The sequence below is a fragment of the Gobio gobio genome, assembly GCF_949357685.1.
Source record: "Gobio gobio genome assembly, chromosome: 1".
NCBI classification, from domain to species: domain Eukaryota; kingdom Metazoa; phylum Chordata; class Actinopteri; order Cypriniformes; family Gobionidae; genus Gobio; species Gobio gobio.
The window spans coordinates 23,190,845-23,209,270 of record NC_137097.1 but is presented as its reverse complement, the minus strand read 5'-3'; the positions used below and the strand labels follow the sequence as shown (position 1 = coordinate 23,209,270).

The window sequence follows — 18,426 nt, the reverse complement described above, 5'->3', positions numbered from 1 at the left end:
TAGGGTCAAACATCTAGATTACTTTCACCTGAATGAACAATATTTCCCATTTGCAGATTTGGTTCTGATCTTATTGGGTTTGCTGTGGATGAAAAGTTAGCGAGAAGAGAAGGCAGCAGAGGATTGGAAAGGACAGTAAAGAGGAGTGGAGTGGAGAGTGAAGAGTGGAATGAGGAGAGAAGAGTGAAGAGGACTGGGGTGGACTGAACAAGAGAGAAGAACAGTGGAGGAAAAAAGAGGAGTGAATTGACCAGGAAAGAAGGGTAGAGTGGAGATGTATGGAGAGGAGTTGATTGAATCGGAGAGAAGAAAAGGGAAGAGGAGAGTAGTGGAGAGGAGGAGTAGAGGAGAAGATTGGAGAGGATAGGAAAGGAGAGAAGAGTGGAGAGAAGCGGAGTGGATTGGAGAGGAGACTAGAGAGTGAAGAGTACAGGAGTGGATTGAACGAGACAGAAGAGTGGAGAGGAGTGGAGGAAATAGGAGAGAATAGTAAGTAAGTAAGTAAGTAAAATTTTATTTATATAGCACTTTTAACGCTACAATGCACAAAGTGCTTTACACAGTAATAACAATAAAAACAATCATTTAAACACATAATGAAGAGCTATACATAATGAAACAAAATATAATATAAGGTATCAAACCCAAACTACACAAGGACATCATTGAATACTAAAAGCACGTCTATACAAATAAGTTTTCAGACGACATTTAAAAACAGACACACATTCAGATGTTCTAATATCCATTGGCAAACTATTCCATAATTTTGGAGCTCTCACGGCAAATGCTCTATCTCCTTTTGTTTTAAATCTAGTTCTTGGAACATCCAGCAGCTTCTTAACAGACGACCTCAGACATCTCCCTGCTTCATAAGGTCTCAGGAGCTCAGTTAAATATATAGGTGCCAGACCATTTAATGCTTTGTATGTCAACAATAAAATCTTAAACTCAACCCTTGAATAAACAGGTAACCAATGTAAAGACGCTAAAACAGGTGTAATATGTTGAGATCTCTTTGTTCGTGTCAGTAATCTGGCTGCAGCATTTTGCACCAATTGTAAACGAGATAAAGTGTGATTGTTCAAAGACGAAAACAAAACATTACAATAATCAAGGCGGGAGGATATAAAAGCATGAATAAGCTTCTCTGTATCATTAAAATGTAAAAACTGCCTCACCTTGGAAAGGTTTCTTAACTGATAAAAACATGACTGAATCAGCTTCTTAACATGAAATTCAAAATTTAGATTAGAATCAAAATAAACACCCAAATTTCTAACTACCTGCTTAATATTTGGAAAAACCCCATTTAGAGCAAGCTCAATCTGATTTTTCCTTAAGCTCTGACCAATTATCACAACTTCAGTTTTATCTGTATTTAACTGCAGAAAATGTAAGGCCATCCAATTTCTTATGTCAGTTAAGCAAGCTTGAAGGACATCCAGACTATTTAGATCCTTAGAACTCAATGAAAAGTATAACTGTAGGTCATCTGCATAACAATGAAAATTTATATTATGTTTCCTGATTACTGCACCTAATGGCAGCATGTAAATTGAGAACAAGATTGGTCCTAAAAGTGAACCCTGCGGAACTCCACATATAAGTTCAGAGCGTTGGGAAACTTCCTCTCCTACTGACACTACAAATGTCCTGTTTGACAAATAAGATACAAACCAATCCAATGCCCTCCCCGAAACCCCGACCCATGTTTTTAATGTTCTAATTAAAATGGAATGATCCACTGTATCAAAAGCTGCTGTCAAATCTAATAGAACTAAAGCTGAGCATTCACCAGCCTCCTCTGCCATCAATAAATCATTAGTAACTCGTAAAAGTGCAGTTTCGGCACTGTGACCTGCTCTAAAACCTGACTGGAATTTCTCAAAAATATTATTTTCATTTACAACCTTCAATAATTGATTGGCTACTGCCTTTTCTAATACTTTTGAAATAAAAGGTAGTTTTGAGATGGGTCTATAATTATTTACAACTGCAGGATCTAAGGAAGGCTTCTTCAGGAGCGGTTGTACTGTCGCCATCTTTAGATCCTCAGGAACACATCCAGAGACAAGAGAGCTATTCACTATAGACAGTACAATGGGACTTATAGTTCCAATCACTTCCTTGAACAGTCTAGCAGGAACCACATCATTAAGACAACTCGAAGGTTTCAAATGTTTCACAATCTCAGAAATATCTTGCTCGGATACAGGTGAAAAGGAATCCAACAATACCATTCTACGAGATAAATTATCCTCATTTTGAACCAAAGGCGGCGAAATTGAAGCCCTTATATTTGCGACCTTCTCCACAAAAAATTTCATAAAAGACCTACAGTCTATAGGACTCAAGGTAATGCTAGGCCGCGGGTTAGTCAGTTCATTTATTACATTAAATAAAAACTTGGAATTGTGACGGTTATTATCTATCAATTTAGAAAAATAATCAGATCTCGCAACTTTAACCGTCTTATTAAAAAGCAAGAGTGAAACCTTCCAGTGCTCAAAATTAACATGAAGTCTAGTTGATTTCCAAATTCGTTCAGCTTTCCTGCACTTTCTCTTTAATATACGAATATCATCATTTATCCATGGTACTTGATTTGCTAGAGACTTGGTTTTTATTTTAACTGGGGCCACTGAGTCTAATATTGAGGAACAAAGACTGTTAAAATCATTCAGCTGATCAACTGTCGTTGCATCATAAGCCCAGTCAACTGTTGAAGCATAAAAACTTGCTGAGAATCTATCAGCAACTTCTGGGTTTATAACACGAGATAAATAAGTACCGCTTGTCTTAATGTTGTTTCGTTCTACAGCCAATTGAATATCAAATATAATGTTTTTATGATCAGATATCGCACTCTCTTCTATTAAAAAATTATTTGGTGCTACTCCAAAAGTAAAAACTAAATCTAATGTATGGCCATGGCTATGCGTAGAGCCTGACACATGTTGTTCTAAATTGAAATATTGAGTGATTTTTAAAAATTCATCAACTGCATAATCATTTACCCTATCAACATGAATATTAAAATCTCCAACAATAATCATCTTGTCATAATATAAAACTAAATCAGAAAGCATTTCAGCAAATTCATTTTTAAAACTAGCATTAGAATTAGGTGGACGATAAATCACACAACAGAGAATAGGATCTTTCCCCAATATCTTAAACTGCAAAACTTCAAAAGCAGAAAAAACTGAAACAGTTTGCTCAGAACACAAAACAATCTTTAAAAATAGCAGCAATGCCCCCACCACGACCACTTGGCCTCGGCTTACTAAAGTACTTATAATTTTTAGGACACAACTCATTAAATTGGGTATGCTCTTCATTATTTAACCAAGTTTCTGTCAAAAACAAAAAATCTAAATCAAGAGATGTAATAAAATTATTCAAAATGAAAGTCTTATTAGACAGTGACCTCACATTTAACAAAGACATCTTAGCGGTGATTGCTGGCGAAATACAAGTAGCGGAAGTTTTAACCTGTATAAGGTTATTTAGATTAACTGAAATATTTTTTCTAACTACTTGCCTGTTATAGCTCACAATACAAGGGATGAAATCGGCTTGTATGTCATCTTTTCTAGACGTGAGACTCACTACAGAAGATTTGTTGGTACATAAACCCAAAGATTGATCTAGAAGTCATTCATTTATCATCTTCATTCTAATATTATCAGATAAGAGGCAAACACCATCTTTATTAAGATGGAGACCATCTACACAGTAAAATCGTGGTCTCTCCCAAAATAAATCCCAGTTCATCACAAAATCAACGTTCACCGATGAACACCATCTCAATAACCAGTCATTTAATGCTGAGAGCCTACTGAAAATTTCACTGCTCATCCTAAGCATTGGTAAAGGACCTGAAACAATAATCCTCGCATTACAGGCGAAAGCCCGAACAGACTCAACCAGGGAAACAAAATCTCTTTTGAGAATTTCTGAATGTCGTTGACGAATATCATTCACCCCGACGTGAAGAACCACAGTACTGATACTCTTATGTTTCGACAACACCGAGGGCACTTGCTTTGTGACATCAGCAACTCGAGCTCCGGGAAAACAGTACATGTGAGGTTTACCATGTGACAGGGCAATCTTCAAATGTTTTATTAACGAGTCTCCAATAACAACAATATCTCTGGACACAGTAGTAGAGTCATTGATCGACGAAGACGAGTTTGAACGTGGTGTGAAATAGGAGTGGAGAGGGGAGAAGAGTGAAGAGGAGAGGATTAAACAAAAGAGGAGAAGAGTTGAGGAGAAAGGAGAGGAGAGGAGTGAACTGAACAGGAGAGGATAAGAGTGACAAGGAGAGAACAGGAAAGGAGTGAATTGGAGAAGAATGAAGGATGGAGCCTGAGTTCTCAACCAAGCAGCTGGAGAGAAAGCTGCTCAGTACCAACTATACTGCTTGCATGATATGTCAGAAAACAGACAGTGAAGCTGGTCCTCTTCAGAAACTGACAAATCAAGGCTACCCTCCCCTCCTATATGCTGTAACCAACAGAAAGGATGAGGTCTCATATAGGCTTGAAAATGAGCTGAAACCTCAATGTGAGTTTCTGGGGAGGAATACTTTGTGGCACACACAATGTCGTGCGAGGTACACAAATCGTAAAACTGTTGACCAGAAGAGGAAAAAAGTTGAAAAGTCAGAAAGCACTTCATTTGAAGCAGAACTTAATCCTGAGCCAGACAGCAGCAGGCCTACTAAAAAAACACGGATGTCAATGCCACATCCCATCCAACACAAGGAAGAGTGCTTAATTTGTGGAAGAGCACGCACAACCAGGGGAAATAGATTTTGATCGCCACTTATGACAGACAGAATGCAGTATGGGAAAAAGCAAACAAACTTGAAGATGAAGAGATACTACACAAGATTCGTGGTCCTGATGGAAACAAGTGTACCGATATGATTGCTGAGGACTTCCGGTACCACAAGGAATGCATGACCAACTACCTAACAAAGCGTCTTCGTTCACAGGAGAAGACTAGTACTGCCACCACTCCATATGATGCTGCACTGAACCAACTCATATCAAGGATAGATGAGTCCCTTTTCAAAGAGAATGCCATATTCTTCGTTATAGCTTTGAGGGATGAATTCCGTAAATACTTGGAAAGCCATGGAGTTCAGAATGTTACCTCATACAGATGTCAGTCCTTGATTGCCCGCCTTAGAAGGCACTATGAAGTAGGTGACAATTGTAAAATAATGGTTGTGCCACAGAAAGGATGTTCTAGCCTGATTTGCTCAGCAGAAATGAATGTTGGCTGCATGCTCTCAAAGTTGAAGGAACTTAAGGAGAAAACTGAAGAGGCAGAGTATGAAGAAGAAAGTGATGATGAGTTGGCACCAGATGACACCAGTCTCTTCCTACAACCACTGCATGAAAAGTGGGATTTTCGTCAGCATGTGGCACTGTAGATTGCCGTGGAACTTCAGGTTTACGACTGTGCACGGCAATTTGCAGGCAACACCGAAAACTGCCGTAAATTGTTGGAAATTGACGTGGGCCTTGCTTGGCAGCTGTCCCCCCATGACCCCCCCTCCCCTTAATTCTAGGGGAGGCTTTATCATGTAAATGAACATACTGTGAGCTACACAAATGCAAATCAGAGTAGCAGCAGGGGGAGTTTTATCTAGGTTCTGATTTTTTTTAACCAAAACAAGTTTAAAGTTTAAGTTAAAATGTTAACTTAAATTTAAGTTAAATGTACTCGTTTTAGTTCACATAACTACATTTTTAGGGCAACCAGTTTGCTCCAATTTTTTAAGTAGATTCAACTTGTCCAGGCTCACAGTGTAGATTAATTACTCTGTATGTCATTAGCAATAACCAATGTTATGTAAAAAAAAAAAAAAAATACAGGACAGCAGTTCATGTCTTCAACCTTTAGAGAGGTTATGTGAAGCAACAAGACAATGAACCAAAGCACACAAATAAATCAAGTAAAGCATACAGTTTACATACCAAAATAAATTTTTCCACCCTGCACTGTGAATGATTTTTTAAATGGCTATTAATCATAAATGTGAAAAGTACAAGTTTGTGTGTTTATAGTTAAGTCAGATTGTGTTTTTCTGTAATTGTCATTTAAATTGAGCTCACACCACATTTTATGAATTATCAATGCAGATTTTCAAGAGGTGGTTTCCTGGACAGGGTTTAAATTATGCCAAGAGTAGGCCTTAATCTAGTAAATTGCGAGTTAAAAAATTGTTGCCTGGAACAAAGATTAAGCACAGATTACTAACATCTGGACTATGAGTCCTGAACTAAAATAAACTGGATTCATTTACAGTTTTATCTAATTGCTTACACACAATTTCTGAAAATATGGCTCCATTTCTTGTAACTCTACACACAAAACACACAACATGCAAAACATCAGACGTCGCTTGCAAAAGCAACACTTTGTGCAAAACTATTTTAACTCTTCCAAAAATGTTGTTTTTGCATATATCTAACTACACACAAATATGCACAACTGAGGAATTTTACAGTTGAACTGAAATCAACTGAACTGAATCAACACTGAAGTCACTTGAGCTGAATATTGACACTATATTGGCTTGTTAGAGCCGGTTTACAGCAGAATTTGTTTTGAACTTGTTACTGAAGCTGCTATGAAACAATATATTTTGTTGTATGCATATTCTTTCTTTCTCAAACCTTAGTTTTGATTTCTAAGTGATCAATTTATGTATAAGTGTTTTCACACATGATCATTGGCTGTATGGGTCCTCAGTAAATTAATGTGTGTGTTTTCGGTTATAATATGTGCTGTGTAAATTAGCCTATATATACTTTTAGAAATTATATATAGCCTAACTTTAAAAAACAAACAATAACCCATATAGATAAATTATAATAATTGTATAATATTAAGCATTTACTTAATACACATTGTAACATTAGGCTACTTTACTCTAGCACAGTAGTCAGTTAAGCAATTAATTAATATCTTATATTAATATACGTAGCCTAGGCTACATCTAAAGGTAAGTCTGCTTTAAAAAAAAAAAAATATTACACTTCGACATGTACAGAATGTGTGCGTTAAGAAACACGTTCAAATGTGTCTTCTTAACATGTTAAAACTGTGCGTCGACTGTGTGTGTATGCCTGTTACACGACCAGAATGTGCGTGTCTACACATACAAAAGAAACACGTAAAAAATTGCTGCGTTGACGCGGAAAACAGGGCGTGTTGAAACGGTCATAAGTCACGCGTTTCGTATAAAGATATTTGGCCCCGGGCGCGTTTCATAGTAGAGCCCTAGTCCAATGACGTGCGAGGTCGAGGTCATGGCCATGACGCGTAGAAGACGAGCTTTAAACTTTTTTTTTTTTTACATTTCCTATGTTTTTTTGCTGCTTTCCTTTTTCGTGATCAACTATGACAGGACGCCGTCTTCAACTCAATCTCTGCATGGACGCGACCAACTTTTTCGACTCATTTTCAGGAGGCTGTCTTCGTCTTCACAACTCTGAGGCAAACTGCAGTCGCTATGAACCAGAGCATGGGTAATGTAACGTTACGATTTAAAGAATATGCTTTTATTCAGCTGTATAAGGACATGGATGCGTTAATAGATCCGAGCTTAAAACTGCACATTTTGTTTACACAGACTATCCTCGCCTCATAACGAAGCCGTGAGCTCTTATCTGCTTGGAGCGATTTCCGCGAGTCCAGATTTAACCGCTGATCACGACGAAATTGTGTGTAAGTAACTTCTAATGTGTTTCTCATTCCTTGTTTAATTTTACCGTGACTGTTTTTATTAATACCAGTCTCATGTAATTGTTTTCCAGCTGCCTGTAAGACGTATTATGAATCGACACGCCGGAGCTTCAGATACAAACAACCTGAACTTACATCGCAGGCGGAAACTGCGAAGTTTAGCTCGGAGTCGATCAAGAAGAAAAAGTGTAAGATTTATTATATTAGATCCGTTTTTTGTCAATGTGAGTATTTTTCAGGTTGCTTATTGTCTTTATGGATTTTATTACAGTTGCTGGAAGCGAGAGTGTGCTGGATGAGGTGGATATTTGGAAGTCCGAGACCATTGAACTCATGTTTGACGAGGAAGACGCATTGTTGACGGGGTGTCTGGATGGATTGTGCGGCCACCGCCCTCTCGCAGCCTGGAGCTCGCCGAACTTTACATTACATTACGAGACATTACTGCTGCACTGTACATAGTTGTGTGTTTAACAATAAAGCTCTTTCTTTGAATAAACAGCTGTGTTTTATCAATGAAGCCCTTTCTTTGAATCAACAGCTGTATGCTTATAAATGAAGCTCTTTCTTTGAATAAATGGCACGGTCCGTATAATTTTCCCATATATTCCTTGATGGTATGAATACTTCATAGCACAAAAACATTAATATAAAACAAATTATTACAACATAAATTATATATTTATTATTATTATTGGGGTTTACATTTATAATGAGCCAGGGGGACGAATAATGATAGGTTTGCAGTGATCACGAGGGATTTTTCTTTTTTAAATGTAGTGGCTTCAGCCAATAGTAAGTGAGTAAATTCAAGTCTGGCCGTTGACTCTCTGGTTTCGCTGCTATTCATATGCTAATTAGAGGCGTCGCACCTCCGCGCTCCACCTACGTCATGGTTCGTTTACGACAATTTGTGGCACAGACGAACGCGACGTTCGCTGCCTCTAAATTGTCGAAAACTGCCGAAAATTAGGGAGATTTCCGGGAGTATACAGGAGTTTACGGGGTCGAAAATCCCACTTTTCATGCAGTGAACACTGCAAAGAGAATACGGAAGGAGCTCCAGGACCAACGTAAGCAGGCCCTGAAGGAAGCAAGAGAAGCCAGAACAGCTCAAGCCAGTGGAAGTCACCAGATGCCTGGAAGTATGACTGAAGACCCGTCACTGCAGCTAGAGATATCATACCTGGAGGCATCCCGAAGAGTGAGCTCTAACCTGTATAACCACCTGGCATGGATGATAACAGATGCATCTCCAGAGTTAGGTGAGGACGGCCGGGTGAAAGTCAGTCCTAAGCAGCAAGAACAAGTTCTCAACCTTGCCCAGGCAGTTGCCAAGATCCCAACACCGAAACACGTTGGGACAGCTTTGCACATCCTTAAGGAAACCAGAAGCAAGTCAACTGTGTCACTCCTAAATAGATTTGGTAACAGCATCAGCTACAAAGAAGCACAGAGATATATTACAACAATGGCAATGGCAGTTGAAGAGCAGACAACTAGGGATGGTGCATTCATACCAACGAACCTGAAGGTTGGACGATTCACACAGTTTGCATTTGATAACCTTGTCTTCCAAGAGTATATAAAGGATGGACGAACACTGCATGGCACAACACACGTCATATTCCAGTACAAGAATCCAGATGAAGACCCGACACCAACGGTTAGTTTACCTCTACTGAAAACCCGCCAACCAGCCCTGGAATCTTCTAAGCCTTTTCAAACCAAGGAAAGCCACCTCAGTCTAAAAGATTGTCAAAAGAGTTGCTCCCTGGTTGGAGTTGAAACAGAGCCTAAGCTTCCTGTGTGTCTAGCAGAACCTCTTGACCACCTGAGCATCCTCTGGCATTTAGTGCATAGCTGCCCTACTGTACTATTAGAGGACCTGAACCCAAGTTGCGCTGCTCCAACATGGAGTTCATTCCAAGCATTTCTCATCCCAGATACCATCCCTGCAACTGTGATCAGCTATGGTCCCTTCTTCCCCAAGTCACCAACAAACCCAGATGTGGTTGAACAGTCTGTTCAGTACTGCATGGATGTGTCGAGAAAACATGGTCAAGAGTATGCCATCATCACATGTGACCAAGCAATCTATAAAGTTGTTCTGAGTCTGCAAAAGAAGAACAAAGAGAAGTATGCCAAACTTATCTTGCGCATGGGTGGCTTCCATATGGCTCAGAATTTCCTTGGAGCCATTGGGCATTTGATGCAGTCCACTGGAATCGAAGACATCATGGTCGAAGCTAATGTCTGTCTCCGTGGAACAGCAAACAAAATCATCAGTGGGAAAGACTACTATGCAATGCTGCACGCCCACACTATGGTGTATGCAGCCATGTTTGCCCTACACTGGGAAGCATTTGCCAGATGGTTGGTCAATGAAGAGAAGGACCTGGAGTACATGTGTGTGCTTAGCAACAATGTCCAGCTACTCCTAGATGCCCTGTCAGAAGAGAATGTAGAGAAGGCAACTTCTGCGTGTGCTGATGCAACTGACCAACTGAAAAAGCTGTCATGTTTGATGGCTGAGTTTGATGAAGCATGTACCTCACCTACCACAAAGTTATGGCTAATGTACATGGATATGGTGATGATTCTTAGACGGTTCATCCATGCTGAGCGTGCAGGTCTGTGGGAGGAACACTTGGCTGAAGTGGAAAAGATGTTACCATACCTTGTAACTGCTGGCCACTACAAGTACGTATCCTGCCTGCCCCACTACCTAGAAGCTATGAGAAGCTTGCCTACACTGGCTCCAAACATCTATAGGGAATTCAAGGATGGGAAGTTCACTGTACGTCAAACAGAAGGACGGTTGTTCAATGGTGTCTGGACAGATATGGCACTTGAAAAAACCTACAACCGTGATGCCAAGACAAAACTCTTCACTGGCATCAGTCAGCAGCCAGCAGCCATGGAGAAATACTTGAAAGCTCTTCCAGTTCTGACAGCTGTGTCAGAGCAGACAAAGGCTATGGCACACCTGGATGCGGATGACATCAAACACCATGAGGACAAGGATAGCCAATGTGCAAAGGAGGCAGAAGGTGTAAGGAAAATAACAGATCATCAACAATCAGATGATCAATCCTTTCACATGTGAAGAACAGGAGCTAATCAACATTTCAACCGGCCACAAAGCCACATCTGCTGACTTGATCTGCGCTCATGAAAAAGGACTGGAGGCACTGGCTTCAGCAAGAAGAACAGACAGTGAGAAAGTAACCCAAAATAAACTTTCAACATTCGCAGTAAAGCCAAAGAAGTCAATGTCCATGGCATTCAAAGCCAAAAAAGTCTATGAGGAGGAGAGTGCAGTTGTGCGGAACCTGTACTTTGTTCAGGACTTAGAGGAAGACAGGAAGGTGGAAGTGTTTGGCCATGAATGGACCCAGCCTCCCTGTTTGAGCCAGATCCGTCCCTTGACCAAAATTATGCAATGCGTACAGGAAACAAGGCAGACTACCTGGCTGCAATCAAGACAGCCCTTGGCAGCTCATGGGTGGAAGTGGACAAACTACCATCGTCTGATAAGCCTGTGGTAATGGTAGTAGATGCCATGGCGTTCATTCAACGTTACCAACATCTTGAAAGCAGCACCTTCCATGAACTGCAAGGAAAGTACCTGAGGAAGCTCCTTGGAATCCTCCCAGACAAGTGTGACTGCATCCACTTTGTTGGTGATCGATATGATGTCTCCCCAGCTGAAAGTCTGAAAGGTGAGGAACGAGAGAAGAGGATGAAGACCTGCCCAAGCAAAATGAAGGAGTACAAGCCACATGATACTCTCCCTATACCTGAATGGAAAGGCTTCATTCCCAATCCACTGAATAAAGCTTATCTGTTGAACTATATGGGGGAAGCATGGGCAGCTCAGAACAAATCACTTCCCGCAGGATGCACCCTTATTCTTGGTGGAATATTTTGTGATCCTGGTCGCACTGTCCTCTTATCAGCGGATTGTCATGTTGAGCTTCCAGAACTTTCCTGTGAGAAACATGAGGAAGCAGATACCAGGATGTTTGCTCACATTGCAACAAATTCTGCACCACAAACGGGCTGTAGTGGTTGCAACTGACACAGATGTGATCATGATGTGCATGTACTACATCACACACATGGATGGGCTGAAGGAGCTGTGGGTGAAGACGATGGATATCTTCCTACCTTTTCATGCCATCACAGATGCTCTGGCGGGGAAGTATGATGTTGCAGCTTCAGATCTTACATCCCTTCTCCTTAGCACCTACATACTTACCGGATGTGACACAGCGAGCTATCTGTACAGAAGAGGGAAAAGGCGGGGCTACACAATTGCTATTAAACACCTGATAGACCTTTTGCCGCTGTGCAGGTACGGTGACCCTGAGGAAAGCCTGGATGTTCAGGAAGAGGTTATAACAGCAGCACGGCGATACATGGTGTCACTTTATGACAGGAGTGACTTTGGTGGTACTCTAGATTCACTGCGAGCCCATCTCTTTGTGAGCATCAAAGGGGACATGCGTTGCCTTCCACCAACTGAAGATGCCTTCCTATTATACCTTCGCCGAGCCCTGCATCAGTTGGCTGTGTGTAAGCGGGCACACATGGTTCAGCCAACCTACCCATCTGCCACTGTTTTTGGGAGACAACTTGTCAATGGCAAATTGGTGGCAACCATGATGCTGAAAGAGGCTAAACCTTCTGAACTCAAACACAACAAATACTGCCGCTGCCAGAAAAGCATGTGTGCCAGAGGATGCTCCTGTGCAAGAGCCAATGTGAAGTGTGGCATTGCATGTCTCTGCACCGGGGACCCCAACAGATGTTCAAGGATTGAACTTGTGCTTGAAGACAGGGACACGTAAGTTGAGATGGGGGGGGGGGGGGGGGGGTATGCGTATTTTATCGCGCTGCTGTATAACCCACCCTGCCGGTCTTGTTTGCTGTCTCCTCAGGTGGTGAGGGTGAAGGTCTGTCCCCATAGCAGTATCTGCAGTGTGCCACCCTCCTGATTATTCCACCACACAGGGACCTGCACCTAGTTAATTAAGTTATGTTCAATTATTTTGTTATAGTTATAGTTGTCATCTGAGGCAATAAAATAATGAAAGTCATTTTGCTGTATTATATTTCTTGTGTGACACATTTCCATTGCGAGAACAGGGTTATGTTGAAATTTCTGAATTTTGAGAGTAGCCTAAAATTCTATTGAGGTTCTGAGCCTGTTGATCGCCAACTAGTAGTGAAATCATCACAGATCCATTGATTTTGGTTGGATTTTTATAATTTTTTCTGTGGGATGAGTATACTGGTTGGTGAAATGAATGGCATATTGACTGATGTCATAACTTGGGGAAATAGTTGATTGCCAATGAAATAAAGATGAAAATATTGGAAAAAAGTGAGAAAACGCCTATTTTTTTGCATTAAATTGATGCAAAATCATGTAGAAATGTGTTTTAAGAGTAATTTTTCAGTGGATGTTGTCAGCACATGTGTTCTGTGTATCTTGAATGCATTTATTGACAGCCTACCCAACCCACTGAGGATTTGAGGAAAAAAATAATTTTTCACATTTTTCTGATAAAAAATAAAGGGTGCATACACTAAAATGGCCCCCAAAAAAATTTGCGATATTTCCGGCAGAGCAGACCCTCCAATTATTGGTTCTTAGGGTCAAAGTTAACAGAAAAAAAACACAAATAAAAAGTATGGCAGACCATGTCAGGTTCAACCCATTTTTGAGACTTTGGCTCCCCGACTAAGAGTTTTCATCTCAGCAGCGTCCAGTAACAGAGTTATATGGAGTTTTCCTGGCTTGTTTATTCCTCAAAAGTCTGTTTTTCCTTGTGTGGTATTTCTGTGCGTTAATAACTCCGTAAGTAATAATAGTTATTGTCATTGTAGATGTGTTTCAGAGTGTGTCATCGCGTAATTCAGTTGATGTCACCTCAGAAGTATTTTTGTGTCAACATACAATAGCGTAATGCTCACCTATTTGAATAATCATTCAGTTATTTTGTTATCAACAATGTTTATTCGTTTATAGAAAATATTTGCTTGTAATGTATGTTGATGGAAATATGTATCAGGTCTGATCGGCATATTAACAATTGTTATACAGAGCGCACTGCAGTGCTAACGTTAAAGCGGCGCACACACTTTTGTAACCGGACACCGCTTGTTAGCAGCAGCAGCGGCAGCTCCGCTCCTTTTAATGCAGCTGCATTTAGCGCCTATATATGGTAAAATAAGCTCTGGTTTACGGTTCCATTATACAAATGTAACTTATAAGTATAGTTATACAGTTCTTAACTGTGTATGTATATTTACCATCCTTATTTGTTCTCTCACAGAAACCACATTTATGTACATATCCATGCAAACCTGTTTATGCCTTGCAATTGGATGACTGAATAAACATTACTATCATCAAAGTTCACTCTGGATTAGCTGCAGTTCTTTCTAGCCGAATAATTAGGCCAGTTGAGTTCCAACCATCCCACTGCGCACAGAATATCCCACAGGCACCGTGTCGAATGTGGACGAGGTCGAACTGGAAGCCATGTTAATCTTGGACTAAATCGGCCACCGTAGGAGTTAAAACGAAATCGGAATTGAGAGGAACAGAAACTAAAATTCACTGGATGGTCATATACCTTTTCACCACTAGATGGGGGAAAATATCACACAGTGTAGCTTTAACAAAAATGAGTTCATTAAGCCCTCGTCTAGAGATCCCAATGCTCCAATTCAGCAATTCAACATCTAAAAGTGTCTTTATTTGTCCGTTTTCTGAGAGGAGAAGATTTTTTAATAGAGAATGTGCTCATTTTGCCAGCACGGGTCACATTTATCTTTAAATTTAATTAGATGTTCATTCTATGAAGTTACTTTTGCTGTGGCATTCATGTTGAATGTCAAATGTTTAATTAATTAAAGTAAATGTAGTAACTGGAAATCCTTTTTTTAAAAAGTCAAGGGAAAGAAGAAGTCCCTTTAAAGCCACCGTCTGACACAGATCCAGCTGATCCACAGCCGGGCCCGTCCCACCTCAGGTCAGCAGCTCAACAGGATAAAACTGATCCAAAGCCGGGCCTGTCCAGCATCAAGCCCACAAACTGTGACGCAAATCCAGCTGAAGGTGGGTCTACTGTCATTTTATTCCCGTTCTTTTGTGTCTTGGGATCTAGCCTCAGTATTTGATTTATAATATCTGGAGACAAATTCTAACTGTTCTGTGTCTGTTTTGGGGTTTTTAGAAAAGCAAACAAAAATGAAGAAGAAAGACAGCTGTACATTCTTCGGAAAAATGTGTCGGACTGTAAAAAGTGCAGCAGTGCAACTCCTAAAGCGCAAGAAGACGGCTCCACTTCATCCACAGCCCCACACGGATTCAGCCGATCCTCAGCCGGGTCCATCTGTACCTGAGCCACCGGCTTCACAGGATACGACTGATCTTCAGCTGGATCCATCCTTCTTTGAGCCACCGGCTTTGCTGGATCTGACTGATCTTCTTCCAGCTCCTTTAGCATTTCCAGAATCTCCAGGTGCCGATTCAGAGCGAAGCAAAGATCCAAGAACCGTCTCTTTCCCGGGACCATCTACCTGTGAGTATTTCACCTCTTGTCCAGTTCTAGTCTAGTTTTTCTTAGTAAGCCTGTGTATTTAAACTCATGCCATATGTCTAATCCTTCATCCGGCATTCCCAATATAATGTGTCATGTTAATGAATCCATTATTTTCCTGATTCCCTGTCAAAAGAAATATGTTTGTAAAGAAACTGATTATCCTGCATATTTAGACTCCAGGTCTGTGAATCTCATATTAACATGTTTGCATTTTTGCAGTTCCATTTTCCTAACTTTATGAAGTGGAAGAGGATATTGGACAAGGATACTTTGGCACTGTGCGCAAAGGCATCCGTAAATCTGATGGCCAGCAGGTACAATCACTCTTGCTGTGTTCATCAACTGTACCGTATAGATCAGTGCTTTCATCAAGTGCACTTAATAACTTCTTTTTCTTTTACAGGTCGCCATCAAATTCGTCACTAAGCGTGAAACAGGACGGTATTCAGACCGCTATATCGATGTTGTAAGTTGCACATAATGCATATATTTAATATATCTTAAATTATAAGTCAGCTAATGGTTTGTTGACCTCTTTTCTCCAGCCTGGGGTTTCCAAGCCACTGTTTGCAGAAGTGGCTCTGAACCTGCTGCTGAATCGGCCTCCTCTAAGCCCCTACATCCTGCACATGCTGGACTGGTTGGAAGAGGAAGATCGTTTCATCCTCATCCTGGAGTATTCACAACCCTGCAGAGACTTGTTCAGATTCGTCTTGAGAGAAACGCTGAGTGAATCGCAGGCACGTACTCTGATGTACCAAGCGGTGCTCGGAGCCAAGCACTGTCTTGACAGAGGCGTCTTCCACCGTGACATCAAGTTAGACAACTTTGTGATCAACACAGAGACGAACTAAGTCAAACTGATAGACTTTGGCTGCGGAGAAATCGTCAAAAGTGTCTATAAGGGTCAATTTATAGGTGAGTTGGCTTTTTGTGTTACCATAGCCCTAAAGAGATGTGATTTGTGGAAATGGATATTTGCTCAACTTGAATATCTCTTTTTAATGAACAGGATTTGCCTGCCCACCTGAATACTTTGCGGACTTTGAATATGAGGCGGAGCCGACAACAGTCTGGTCTCTGGGCATTATGATGTACAGAACGGTGTGCAGATGTCAGCCCTTAAGAAATGAACATGGCCGTCTGAGGTTTGACTCCAGAGTATCCGCAGGTGAGAGAACTTACCAAAAACACATTGAGTATCAGCACAATCCTGTACATAACACATGCTACATATTTCAGAACCGATACATGACAACGTTAGTTTCTGGACATTCAGTGCATACGTGAATAACCAGCGCTCTTGTGAAACCTTACAGAATTCCAGGATTTGATCACACGGTGTCTAGCTCCATGGGCGTCAGTTTGGTTTGAAATGTGCTGGGGACAGAGACGCATTCAGAAGTGCATTTTCAGAAGTGCTGGGTACATTTTTTTTTCTCTTTCGCGCAGGTCATGTTTTGAAAGACTATGTCCTGCAGCTTACTAATGTAAATAAATAAAAATGTCAGATGAGAGACATATTGCGGGTCTTATAGCCTATCTTACTCATGCCGACGAAAGCGCCCCGCGAATTCTTTAATATTTTTCATTTTTGCATTTTTTTTTACCACTTCATTATCAGAGTCCCACTGGAGCCCGTGTTTTTTTTATCCTCCCTATTACACATTAGTTACAGCCATTAAAATAGTTCAGTTTTGTTTTTAATGTCAAAGTAGATATATTTCGTTTTGTTTCTTTATTAAGTTAATTTAGAAAAATGTTTAAAGCATTTAATGTTTGTTAAACTAAAGTTTTTGCTTTTTAAAGTGACGACCAAGCGGCCAGCGGCCGACAGTGAGTTACCCCAACACTTTAGCCTCTGAAATCAACACTTGACTTGTCTTGCTTATTAAATCCATAAAAAACACTTAAAGCATCGTTTAAACGTTTAGCCTATTATCACCACCATCACAGTAAAAAGGCATTTTTGACAAGATGAGGCAGGCAGATCGCAACGGCGCGCGCAAACAAAACAGGCTACACAATCTAAACAAATAATTAAAAATAAAAAACATGCTGGTTGTCTTATCTTAGGCTACACCTCTCCGCGAAATGAATATATATCCGATCTTCAATTCCCGTGCTATATGCACATTTAACAGAGTTCATGTCAACGAAATCAACCGATATGAGTATTTTATTCATCAGCTCTTTTCAACATCAAAGACCGCATTATGAGAACGAGCGACCTAAACACTGGTAAGAGCATTTAGTCTCATTCATTTTAATGAAGATGATTGTGCTTTTGAGCATCTAAAACTTAGCTTATTTTCAGTTTCACTTGTGGCAGTTTGCGTGTTGGCTTGCTTTACTCATTTGCGGCGATGCGTGTTGCATAGCGCCGTCCTATAGCCTAAAAAAGCCCGAAGCCCGGCCCGCGTCTGAGGTAGGCTATGACTGGAAAATTGGCCCGAAGCCCGGCCCTAGGGCGTAAAAAAGTCGGGGCCCGTCGGGCTCGGGCAGAAATGTAGGGCTCTACTTTGAGTAAGGCTGAAAGCGTCTTTCTTTTTAATACATTTCTTGAATGTCTCAATTACAGTAGGCCTAGCCTATAGATAATTATGATATTTGTGGCTGCACCGGGGTCCGTCATTACGCTAAATCATGAGCGGTCCATGGCACCTGCTACCCATGGCTGCAGAACTGTATAGGCTACATCAATCCATTACAACAATTTCGTGTTATGGGCACTGCCACTGATACAGGCAGCGGAAGAGCCTATTTTACGGAGCTTGCTTCTGCTTTTCAAACGTTTTTACAACAAAAGATGTCGTTAAAACGACATAAGATCTCGTTATTATGAGAAAAGATGTAGTTAAAACGACATAAGATATCGTTATTACGACACAATTGAGTGGAAAAAATAATATGTGTGTGTCAGCAATGCTTCACCGCAAAATTGAACTCGAGGTTTAAAAAAAAAAAAAAAAAAGTGGTGGGTACAAAAGGACTCATGACGAAATCTGGTGGGTACGCGTCCCCCCCG

At 40.6% G+C, this 18,426-nt stretch overlaps 1 pseudogene across 1 annotated transcript in view; it reads left to right on the top strand.

The window, feature by feature from the left end:
- Positions 1-16,772, top strand: part of LOC307119969 — a 504,637-nt pseudogene extending 487,865 nt beyond the window's left edge. Inside the window, exons 8-12 of the transcript in view lie at positions 15,618-15,712; positions 15,802-15,864; positions 15,944-16,316; positions 16,411-16,569; positions 16,726-16,772. The product of the transcript in view is annotated as an uncharacterized misc_RNA (transcript). The remainder of the gene's footprint in view (positions 1-15,617; positions 15,713-15,801; positions 15,865-15,943; positions 16,317-16,410; positions 16,570-16,725) is intronic.
- Positions 16,773-18,426: the final 1,654 nt, after the last annotated feature.